The sequence below is a fragment of the Balaenoptera ricei genome, chromosome 18, assembly GCF_028023285.1.
Source record: "Balaenoptera ricei isolate mBalRic1 chromosome 18, mBalRic1.hap2, whole genome shotgun sequence".
Taxonomy (NCBI): Eukaryota; Metazoa; Chordata; class Mammalia; order Artiodactyla; family Balaenopteridae; genus Balaenoptera; species Balaenoptera ricei.
In genome coordinates this window covers 49,034,641-49,047,607 of record NC_082656.1, presented here as the reverse complement: position 1 = coordinate 49,047,607, position 12,967 = coordinate 49,034,641, and the positions used below count along the sequence as shown (strand labels likewise).

Below are 12,967 nucleotides of genomic sequence, written 5' to 3'. Positions count from 1 at the left end.
CCACCCCAGCTCTGATACTGCTTTACAACATGCAGTGTTGTAGAGTTAGTCCATCCTGTGATAAGGAGTTTGTGTTCCTGGCCTTTTCTAGCTCAGTGATACTATGAATCAGCTTATGCTACATCTCAAGCTAAGATAGAATGTCTCCATCCTTCTACTCCTTATGAAGTTAGAGCCTGTATCCCAGTGTGCACATCAAGTGCTTCAGCTCTGGTCTGTCAGTCTGTGCCTGGTTTTTGCCCCTAAACCGTCTTCTTTTCCCAGTTTTTATACAGTGTAGAAATAGACTGAACTAAATGTTACCCTTGCAACAGAATGTTTTTGAGCCTTAAAGGTAGTCTAACTTTCAGACAAATGTCCTTTTCCAGAAAAAAATGTTATTTCTCTTATAAAGTATTAGTAATTACATTTCAAGAAAGGCACAACTTGTTGAATGGCAATGTGCTACCACAAAATATGGTAATTATACTCACGATTCCACATATGACTCTGAAATGTCTTCCTTCTTTTTATTTTCAACAAAATCAGACTATGTATGGCAGGTGCTGCATTGCTTTTTTCATAAAGGAACTTGGCAGAAACTGAGTCACGGGCTCTCCTCCCAACAAGAAGAATTACGTGTCAGACCCAAGGACCACCAGGACATTGAAGTAGATGATGAATTAGGGTCAGATCACTCAAGTGATGTGCTGTGTTTAGAAGGATGATAGTTGATCTAAAATTCAAAAGCAAAGTACGATACGACAGCGGGTTTATCAGAAATAGCAGACAGAAAACAGAAAAAGGAGGGGAATAAACACACATTCAGACTATTCTCATTAATATCATGTTCTTCCTGCTGAATTTCCTAGCCCGAAGTATGTTTGGACAGATCCTCCTGTAGGGAGAACTCAGTGTTCTGAAATGCTGCATAATTTAATACATTTATTTTGATTTATAAAATAGAGTAAATTTAGACTGACTCATCCAAACTTCATATTTAAGAATTTAAGGATTGTATCTACTAAATGTAGAAAAAGTCTCTTCTCTCCACAATTCTGTTACATAGAGAAAGAAACCATGGTTATGAATCATGTGACCAACTAAGGTGGCTTGGAACTCTATATTACCATATTTAAGTTCTTATTATGGACACTAAATAGATTTTAGAGAAGAAGTTTAAAAAGAAAGAAAGGAGTTGTAAAGTGTTCACTCTAACCCCCTGATATTAGGGCGATGGGTGGGACTGAAAGAAAAGAAAAATACAAGCGCATGCACACTGGGATGCAGATTATTCTAATTGCTTCAGTAGCAAGCATATGCAAAAGGATGCTAATTCTGATCTTCCTCCTTATAACTCCCTCTTCCAAGTTGGAAAATATACTAAGAAAGATATTTGAATTCTAGCCAGTAAGGAATGAGAACAAAGTAGGAAATGATATTCAAACATTTGGCTATCTTAGAGGAGATGGAGTGTCTATCATTCCTATGAATTCTTCTCAAGTCAGAAGACTTCAAACCTTCTTTCCTGTGCATGCTGTGATTTTCTAGATACGTCAATATGAGGCTCATTACTTTATAGGCACAATGGATAAAGACATAGGGTAGTTAAAGTTTTTAATTTGAAAAATAAACTAACATTATATCACGTAATTTATGGGAAATATGCAATGTATTTTATTGACTGCATGTAGAACTTGGAAATATGATTTATATGAATTTACTATTTCAGCATGATGAATTGATTGTCACATTGAGGATTATGGAATTAGCTGGAAGAACAGATGATTAACCACCACAGCCTTTTGGCTAGTGAAGTTTTACCTTCTGATTTTTGAACATTAATAAATCATACTTCAGCATATGGGACTATTTTGGCAATAGAGCCACTATCAATTTAATCATCTCAAACCAGAAACCAATGTGTAAGTTGCAAATGTTGCAGACACGAAAACCAGTTACTAAGAACAATTGAGTATTATTCTTCTAGTCACATTAATTACAGCTGAAACAAACCTTGAAGAGCTAAGAAAACATAGCACAACTTTACTATTTACTAGGGGAAAAAAAGAATCAATATAGCCATTAATTGCATAAATAGCAATAAATACTTTGGCTGCTGTCCAGGAAGTGTACAAACTGAGAGAATTTTTCGTACTGCTGGTTTCATTACACAGATCATAGTCACAGTAAAGCGGGCAGTGGACTGCTGTTCAATAAATTAAATTTAATGTTACTCAATTATGATCATCGCACTCAGATATAATACTAATAGGAATGTCAACCGCGATTACATTTTCAGATTTATGTAAAATGATTCAAATGCTATTTGCTATCCCTCAGATACAAGGTTCATCCGGTTGTTTATGCAGTTGGTCGATATTGATCGTGCACAGCAAGTAGCGTAGCAGAGGCCCAATGGCAGGGATATATAGCATCCTTTGTGCCAGCCGCCAGGGTGCCATGCCAAGCACCAGGGGCAGCATGCCAAGTCATCAAGCGGATAGCGCACCTCTGCAAAGCTGCCTTGTTGTTTTTTTACAATATTTTTTTTTGAATTGTTCACATGTGCCATGAATAATTCTTGCCAACATTACCCAGCATGAAACAGAAATGAAGGCACAGAAATGTCTTTCTTAGAGAATTCTTTTCAGAGCTAAATGAATCTAGTGAAGATATCAGTGTAGCATCATTATATGTTGTTATGTATGGCTGGGGCTGTGTCATTTAGCAAAGTATCACTCAGTAGGCTGAGCAGCTGGTGTATATGATTTTGTATACCACCTGCAAAAAAGATGCCTAACCATGCAATCAACCACCTGGCCAAGAGAGGAGCATAGCTAAACACTACTTTGTTGTTGCGCCCACATTTTCAGAAAGTTTGAGAACATAAACAGACATAGGCAGAATGAATATTGTACAAGATAAGGTTTGTTAAAGCTTTTCTGTTCAATAAAGCATATAGTGCCTGCTGTTCAGAGTACTGTTGAACAGATTTGCTTTATTTCTAATGAAGGTGTTTGGGCATTTTCCTGGCACAAATGGAGTAGAATTATGTACTTAAAACAATATTTTAGAACAACAACACAATATACCGCCACTTCAATTGCACTGCAACAGATTGGAAAAAATGAAAATAGATATAAACTGAAACTCAATAATGACTTAGCGTCATTACTATGGGTGAATCATTCATTTAGGAGAATCTTGCCTAGCCTCAAACAACCCGTATGTCTAGCAACTTCCACTGGATGCCTTTCTGCCTAAAACATGTGTTTATGATAATCGTCTCCGTGCCATTACTCGTGGGGAAAATACAGGTGGCCTCTTTACTTATTTGGCTGTAAGTGAATATGAGAGTAATTTGATTGTAAACTAATCTTTCTCTCACCAGGTTTTCGATGTCAGCAATGTCAATCTCATTATCTCACCTTTTCACTGGCTCAGCACTAGCTCGCTTTCTGTGGCCATGCACCTTTTAAAACTCCAGTCCCTCATTGTTTGACAGATTACTGGAGGAAGAACTAATAACTAGATGAGGGTATTCAACGTGAAACAAAGGGAGTTGCTGCTTACAGACCTAGGTCTCTGGCTCTCATCATCTCTGTGGCTATGAGTTTAATCTCATTAGACTCTCCCTTTGTCTCTTTCTAATATAGAAGGACTGATTTGGGACTTGTTGACTCGATCCCAACTCCTTAAGTAAAAAATGCTAGACTTTTGAACACTTATATAAGTTCTGCTGGGTAATATTAGTTTTTGACTGAGACATCTCTTCATTTTGAGACAGCTTGGTTATCCCCTATCTCACTTTTTTCCCCGATCTTTCACTTGAAGAGAAGATTCTCACATGAAAGCTCTTAAAATTATCATTGCAAATTTAAAAATAGAATTTATTTTATTAAATTAAATAACTTATTTAAAAATAAAAATAAAATTGTGTGAATATATGGAGATTTTTGCCAGTCACTACAAATTGCACCTTTTTTTCTCTTCTCTTTCCTCTTGGAAAAAGAAAGCAAAGGGGAAGAAAAAATAGAGCTTTTAAAACCTATTAAAAATGTACTGTGATTTATTGTACTGTTCATTACAAGTCAAGATTTTCTTGGAACAAAAGAAATGCTTTCTATATACTGAATCATCAAAGAAAAAAGGGCAGTGTGATTTACATATTTCACCAACATCATACTGCTCATGAACAAGCTAAATTTAAAGTTCTTAGAAAAGGAAGAGCTTATTTGTGTCTTAGCTAGGCTGGTACACAGATTTATATTGAAATTAAAATTTTTCATTATACAAATCAATGTTATTTTGATACAAGAATTATTGAATTTATTTAACTTGGATAGAAGTAATTTTGAAAATTATATGCTTTTCTTTCAAAGTCAAAACAATTCTTGCAATAATGATAAACTACTTTTGTTAAATTTGATGTAAATACTAATGGGAAATAATATTTTGATATTTGATTCTGTTATGAAACTTTTAAGTATATTTGGAAAATCTTGGGGTATATGATTCTACTTTCACAACTATAAGTTTTATTATATTTAAACAAATCAAATATTTCTGATGAAAACTTACCATTTGAATTGAGATATGCTGTAAGTGGAAAATCATGCTGGATTTTGAAGAGGTAGTAAAAACAATGTAAAATATATGTTTAATATTTTATATTGATTCTATTTGGAAATGAGAGTATTTTGTATACATTGGATAGATAAAACTTAATACTAAAATTCATTTCCCTATTGTTTTTTACTTTTTCCGTGGCTACTAGAAAAGTCAAATTACATATATAGAGTTCACATTACATTTCTATTGGACAGCATAGAGGTCTGACATATATTTTCACATCAATAAATTCAACCAATCCAAATCTATGTGTTTTCTTTTATGGTCTTGTATTCTATCAATGACTCTTACACAATATTTTGAAATTTTTTGCCAATGTATATTAGCATAATCTTGCGTTTCTCATGATGTGTAAATGTCGGGTCCCCTGGGACATGGCACGCTGACATCTGACTCTGGTGAAGGCCCTACAGGCGCTGACAGGTGGGGTGGGGGGTTGAAGGCAAGCTGAATCAGATAAATCCTTTAAATTACCAATATTCTCAATATCAGCCTTTAATTCTTTTCCAATGTGTGCTCCAATTAGTATTTAAGATAACAGAAGGCTCTCTGAATATGCTGTAATTTCTCAACCCAGAGCGTCTGGCTCTGATTGTCTTTTAGGGTAGTCATAGAAACTTCCTTCTTTCTACTATGCCTTTAGTCAAGAACTTAAGATTTAAAGCCTATCCAGTTATAGCAGCTTTAAACTTGCCAGTGGATGAAACAGTCATTCACTCTCATGGTCTTACTACATTCTTCATTCTCAGCAAGGTGGTGTGGCAGCATGCATTTGGTCTGCCAAAGGGAAATCAAGAGGGAAAATTTAGGCAACTTATTTGCAATTTTCATGTACAAACTACTGGTACTCTACCTGGAAATAAATGAATATGCTGTTTTCAAGACCAGCCAGGCATCAAGCCCAGATTCCAATCACTAGAGTGGTGTTACCAGTTGCTGTATTATGTGAGTTTCAGTGACAGAATCTACTCTAGATAGTTTAAAAAGAAAGAAATTTAACAGAGGGGATTAATTAGGTGTTTAAAATTGTTGGGTGATATAGTATAGAATCTGGGAATGACTGCCAGAACAATGTCTCCAAATTGACTTCCCAAAGGAGCTCCAAGCTCTCTCACTTCTGAAATCTGGGGAATCAAGAAGCTATCATCACAACTTCAGACTTCTGGATTACATTGTCACTGTTGTGACCTCAGCTATAAAAGAAATAGCTGCCTGAGGTTTTGTGAGCCACCTGCAGTGTTTGTTTATACCACTTTCCAACAAGAAACTTAGAACCGGATGAGTCAATTTGTGAGCAGAGGCTGCAGAAGTTTTGCCGCAAAAGGCTAATAAAAAGAGCATTATTATAAAACAAGTCACGAACAAAAACATTTATTTCAACAGGAAGATATTACAATTCTAAACTTTTATGAACCTAGTGATGTATCCTTAAAACACATAGCTCAAAAAGAGATATAATCACAAGGAAAAACAGACAAATGTACCATCAGAATAGATAATTTTAATGTACCTCTCTTCAGTAGTTGATAGGTCAAGCAGACAAAAAGATCTGTTAAGAATAACATAATTAACAAGCTTGATTGGACATATATAATTCTGAAAAGTAATAAATAATAAGAAGGATATTTTAAATTAATATAAGATGAATGTAAGAGAGAGTATCTCTAACTTCCAACATTGTTTGCTATACAAAAATCCTTTGAGAGATTATCCTGGAATAAAGGGCAGTCAGTGCCTTGTTTACAGGAAGTAAAGAAATTCAAAAGACTCCTAGAGAATTTTCTCTCAACAATGACCCTGCTGAAAGATGGCAATTTCAGATTGTTTTAAAGTCATAACATCAAGTGTAATGTATATGTTGCCTCTGAGATCCTAAAAGACTTACCACAAGTATTTTGACTTTTTCTTTGTCCTTAGGAGTATACAAGTGCACCAACTTGTCTTTCACCTTTGAGGGGATAACGGTATTGTGGTAGTGTTTAGAATTCTCTCTTTACCTTCTCTCTTGCCAAAATTCCCAGGCTCGTTGACTTTGGGCTTGGCCACGTAAATTGTTTTGTCCAGTGGAAGGTAAGCTCACTTTAAATAGGCTTGTATGGACTTGCCTGGTTTGCCTTGCCCTCTAGCTATCCTGCTCCGCACCTTAAAAAATAAAAACATCATAAATAACGATTGCTTCTTCAGCTTTAGTCCTGAAATGAAAGCTATGAAGAGCTGATCTGAGCCTGATCTACAGCCTGAAACAGAGACATTACACCCACTCCACAGGGTGCAAGAAAGAAATGTGTGTGTTGTAGACCACTGAGATTTTAGAACTCTTTTTATGCAGAATATGTTGTTATGCCCCAGACCACTGGACAACCAAAATATTTATTTAGGTGCAGATTCCTGAGTTTTCGTAGGAATTAGCTCCTATGTTACTCCAAATAAGGAATTTTTCAGAAATTTTTCTCCCAAACTGGGTGTGACTTTCAGTGCTCAAATCTAGCTCCTTACTTGGAATCTGTGTGACATTTCTCTTCACCTCAGTCATACGCATGTGAGAACTAAAACCTGTGTCTGAATTGTAGCTCCTTAAGCAGGGAAACTAAATTGCAACCTTAAGACCTCCTAATTAAAAGGGGGAATTCACTAACAATATCTGTTAAAATGAAGCTGTTAAAATTGCTAATCCAGTTCCTGGGTGATTGCTTCAAGTTCTACAATGAAAATCTTCTAATCTTCCAATTCAAAGTAGAAACATTTTATTTCCAAACTGTTTTCATATGCCCCTTTATATTTAAAAGTATTACTACAAGAATACTATAAAATAATCAAGAAGAGAATATTAGTAGCTCCATTTTACATATAAAGAACAATGAGGAATCAAATTATAAACTGATAAGAAAAGTAACATGTTAAAGTTTGTTCCAGTGTGAGCATGGGAAATGTTCCTTAGATAAGGAGAAATTTTCTTTTTTTAGAAAACCACTCTGTCAATAGATAAAACTCTAATTTTCAAATAACATTTTGGGAAAAATGTCTCTGAATGAAACTTATTTGTGGTTACATAAAAGACTTTAATTTTCTGAAATAACCTCATTGTAACGTATTTTTTGTGATAGCTGGAGTCTACAAATATTTATATATATTAAGATATATATATGTATACATATATATATATATCTCGAGAATTTGCAAAAGGTTAATAAATATTCATTATGTATGACCTAAAGAGCTCAGATAAAATAAGGATAAATGACTTGTAAATAACTAATGTCAGTAAGGACCCACCTGCTATTACTTAATCATACCGTATTCTACAACAAAACAGCCATGTAAGGGTCATTACTGATAGGAATATCAAATAGGCCGATTTAATGTTACTCAGGGCTTACTTTATCTATATAACTGTCTCAGATAAGAATCGCAAGCTAATAATAATTACATTAGTGTCAGAAGTGTAGGGGACACCTATGGTTTATTTAGTAGGGAAAGATAGTTTTAATGTTTTAAATTGAATTTTACTGTCTATTTTGAGATAATTAAAATAGCATATGTAAAATATTCAACTACCCATTAATGGTTGATATCTGAGAGATACAAAAGTTCTTGAAATATTTTAATGTCTACTGCTACCTCAGGCCAACTGCTTGTCAAAGGATATGTGATGGCCTAAATATATTATTGATACATCTAAATAAAGTTACTATATTTTCATGAAGTAAAATTTAAATGTGTCATTTTTTTTAAAGTTACAAATCATTTATACTTCTGTGGATTTAAAACATTTACTCCTTTTGCTAGCATGTTGCATTCTCCAAATTCATTTGTCTAAGGGAAAAAGCTTTACAAAAGTAGATTTGTAATAATAAGCATCAAAATAATGTTTTATGTATAATTATCATTTTCAAATAATACGCACGCACACACAAAATCTGTGCTTGACACTAAGCCATCAGAATCAATTATGGAACAGTAAAAAAATACAGAAAACTGAGTACAAGCTCAAAGCTATTTTTAAAAATGGAGCCCTGCCATCTGTATATTTTTAAGTTCCTAATTTTTCAAAGGCAGTTAAGAGTCTCCAGTATATGCATCACTCTAATGAACTAAGAAATAAGCACCTTAAAAATATCTGGGGCTTCCCTGGTGGTGCAGTGGTTAAGAATCCACCTGCCAACACAGGGGACACGAGTTCGTGCCCTGGTCCGGGAAGATCCCACATGCCGCAGAGCAACTAAGTCCGTGCACCACAACTACTGAGCCTGTGCTCTAGAGCTGGCAAGCCACAACTACTGAAGCCTGCACGCCTAGAGCCTGTGCTCGGCAACAAGAGAAGCCATGTCAATAAGAAGCCCTCGCACCACAACGAAGAGTAGCCCCCGCTCGCCGCAACTAGAGAAAGCCTGCGTGCAGCAACGAAGACCCAATGCAGCCAAAAAATAAATAAATTAATTAATTAAATAAATCTGAAAAAAGAAAATCTGTCATCACCACAACAGTAATTTTTTGGTTTCGAAACATGTCTTTAAAATGTTTTTAACATTTTGTTATAACAATTTATTATTACATCTTCATTCATAGTAGAAACCTTTATAGAACAGCAGCAAATATACAAAAAGAGACTTCATATAAGCATGTGATCAATTGATCGTTAGCATGAATCTATGCTAACTAATCTAGCATAGTAGTGAGTAGGAATTGCAGAGCACCTTTGGAGAAAGCTTCTCTTTTCTATATGGAATGAAAACTTTTGGAGTTGATGACCAAGAGAGACTTTGCTCCTATTGTTACATTAGATAATACGTCAATCGTTAGAAAGACTAAACACAAAGATGTCTAAAGCAACCCATTTTAGCTTTATATCTTTTGTTTGAAGCTCAGATTTTCAAATCTGTTAGAACAACTGGTCAAACTGACTGGAACATGCCTAGCCAGGAACCACCAAGTAACAGAGCAGCACACGGACACTGTGCATTATAATTCACAAAGCATTTTACCACACATGATCTCATTTCTTCCTCACACCAACCCAGATACATTGGTAGGTCAAATATTATATTCTGAAAGTTCAAAGGTAGAAGCAGCATGAGAGAATTTAAGTGATTCTCACATGGACACACAGTTTATGGTAGCAGATTCAGGACGTAGACAAAAGTTTTCAGATATTAATTACAGACTTTCTGTTACATGTGCTCTTGTGAGAAGGTTGAAAACATATATTTCATCAAGATTTAATGTATATCATAATTTTGTTAAATGTCAAATATGTGAAAATTCTTCTAGATGAATTCATACTGGCTATGAACTTATTTTGCTTTTAGATCAATCAATATCCTGAAATATCTTTTCCACAGGGCATGATGGGGTCAAATGAGTAAACAATGGGCTTCCTACTTGGATGGTAATTACGTTAGTGGGATGATAACCATATAGGGAGTAGGATAACTTGCAGCCTTTTAACAAACAAATATTGGACATTGTTCTAAAAGCAAAAAATGAACATGGTAAAAGATAAAGACCTAGGTGTTTCTCTGTAAGTGTGTGCATGTGTATATATTTTTTCTCACTTACATGGTGCCTGATATGCCAAGATCCAACTGAATCCCCGAAATGCAATAAAACAGTGAACATTACTATTCATTACTACTCCATTCAAGAAGTTTAGAATCTAGTAATGGACAGCAATATTAATCAAATAAGCATTTTCCATTCAAGTATTCATTCATTCAGGTAATATTTAAAGAACGCTTATGAATGAGAAGTTATTCTCAGTGCTGCAGATAAGGTTGTGTAAATATAGGTGCCATTGCACAGATATGAAGTGATAGAACTGTGACACCATACATCCTGCAACTGGAACACACAACTCCATCTGCCTGAAAGCAGAGGTCTTGTAAACAATTAACCATGTCCCGACTCTTCTTCATCTATCTAGAAAATGTCAACTGAAGCTAGAAATTTATTTGAAGTTTCTTATTTAGTTTAAAAATATATGCAATTTTGCATTATTTAATAATATATAAATATGTGCTTATAGCATATAGCAACAATTTATTACTAATATATTATAATATGATGAAGACATTAGTTTTCACTTGGCCCCAGTGTTTTAAGTAAAATTGATTATTGGAGCAGATGTTCTACTGAGACTTGTTTGGGGAATGGTAAGCAATTATTTCAGCTGCAGCATTATTTTAAAATATTTTTAAAATAAAACTAAAACTGGAGATATAGATAAGAAACTGTTCTGAAGACCCATGAATGCAACAGCAAAGTAATATTGTATTTAGAGAGGACTTATTACGTTCTTGTTCACATTATTAGAGCTATTAATATCTACCTTGCAGAAGAGTAATGAGATCATCTAGGTAAATGTACCTTTCAGAGTATAGAACATACAGTAGGAAATCAACAAATATTAAGATATATATTCTTGACTGCTTTTACAGTAGTTCAGTTTAGAAGTAATGAGGGCCATACAACATACTTCTTTTATTTTTTTTTAATATGAAATTTTACTTTTAAGTCAAAGTATGCAATAATTAAAACCTACAGAAAATTTTTTTCATCACAATCTGTTGCTTTTTCAAATAATATTTTGAAAACATATTCCTTCAGTCAGTATAAAGTTCCTAAAATACAAAAGAAGTTAAATCTGTAAGAAAGCTTAGTAGATCAGATGCTGTGGTCAGAACTCTGTACATTGGTGGTTATGCTTCGGTACATCACACACCATTCACCTCATTCCTGCCATCTTGCCCATGGTAACCTCCACTGCATCCACCACCACCTAAGCCATCAGGAATACTGTATCTTCCATTGTAAATTGTTCATCATTCCCATTCTCCCAATAGATACATAATCTCCCTTTTTATACATTCCATCTCTGCCATAGCATCCCATTCCAGAACCTCCCAAAGCCACCTCAGGACTAGAATTCAAGAAGAATTCAATGTATTGATGTTGTATGTTATTCATATCTTTAGACATGGCAAGCTACTGCAACTTCATGTGTCATAAACTGTACATCTTCTTCTCTGGTTGCTCTGCTATCAGCTCCAATATCAGTATAAACTAGTATTGGATTTAGTACTGGGAAGAAATTAGCAATGTCATTTTCAGTTGAACGAAAATGTAATCTCATATATACAATATGACCACCATGAAAATCTGAACTTACATCAGCAGCTCCACAATAGCCTGGAACTCCCATACCTCTTCCATCTCTCATTCTATCATCAAAGCCATCATGCCCATAACCAGAATTATTATAGCCACCATAGTCATCACAACCTCCATAACCAGGGTATCAGGGAAGAAAAAGCCAGGACAGATGCCAGAGATAAAACAAATATATTATTTTTGTCATCCATTGCCCACCCCGGCGCAGTATTATAGCTTTGATGAATATTTGTTCTGGAACAAATCACCCCTTTCATCTCACTGGTAATTTTACATAGCCAGAAAAAGCTGCCGAAATTTTAAAATAGGAAGTATGAAAATATGACAGACAGTAAACAGGATAGTGTTAATGAGATATATAACTCTACAAAATTTTGATACAAATATAAAATGGTCTTTGACAGTTATTTTAAAAAATAAAATTGCAATTCTTTACTAAGAGAGAATATAGTTGGACTTTTGAAGTCAGTGAAGCAATCAGGTTGCACAGGATTTGAACTCCTGTGTGTCACATAACTCGATGTTGTAGAAAACTGGATTGAGTCTTGTCTTTTATTTTTTATAATATTTTATATTTTATACCACTGGGATCATCTAACTTACTCCTATCTAGGCTCAAGCATCATTATTTCTTCAATATTTCTCCATCCTTCATATATAAGTATATATAGTATATATATACACACATATATGTATTTTATTGGTTTCCCTTCTAACATTTTTAGAACATTGGTAGTTTTCTCTCTTCATTTGATTTTCTCTTACTGCGTGGCTCCAGATTTTATCTTTAATCTCAAATTATCCTATTAGAGGAGAGAACAAAGAATTCGAATATCTTTCCTTTTTGCCAATTTAGATTTCCAAATGAACAATAGTTTACAAGAACTCAAGTACTGGAACTTAAGCAGAATCCATTAATTTCTCAAAGAAAGTTTCCTTCATATGAGAAAGCTCTTCCTCTTATCTCTAAAAATTGTTGTCCTCAATATTTTGGAGACCAACATAGAGCTGAAAGGTACAGAGCATTTTCTAAAGTTGGATTTCTCTGTGTGTGTGTGTGTGTGTGTGTGTGCTGTGTGGTGTGTGTGGTGTGTTGTGTGTGCATACACGCATGTACTCATTTGTGCCTCTTTGAGGTGGTAAAATATTTTCTTTCTCCTTTACAAATAAAAATGTCTTATTCTAA

The 12,967-nt window shown here is 34.5% G+C and overlaps 1 pseudogene; it reads right to left on the bottom strand.

Annotated features, from left to right (window-relative positions):
- Positions 1-11,324: 11,324 nt before the first annotated feature.
- On the bottom strand, positions 11,325-11,896 carry LOC132352433 (heterogeneous nuclear ribonucleoprotein H3-like; annotated as a pseudogene).
- Between the last annotated feature and the right edge of the window lie 1,071 nt (positions 11,897-12,967).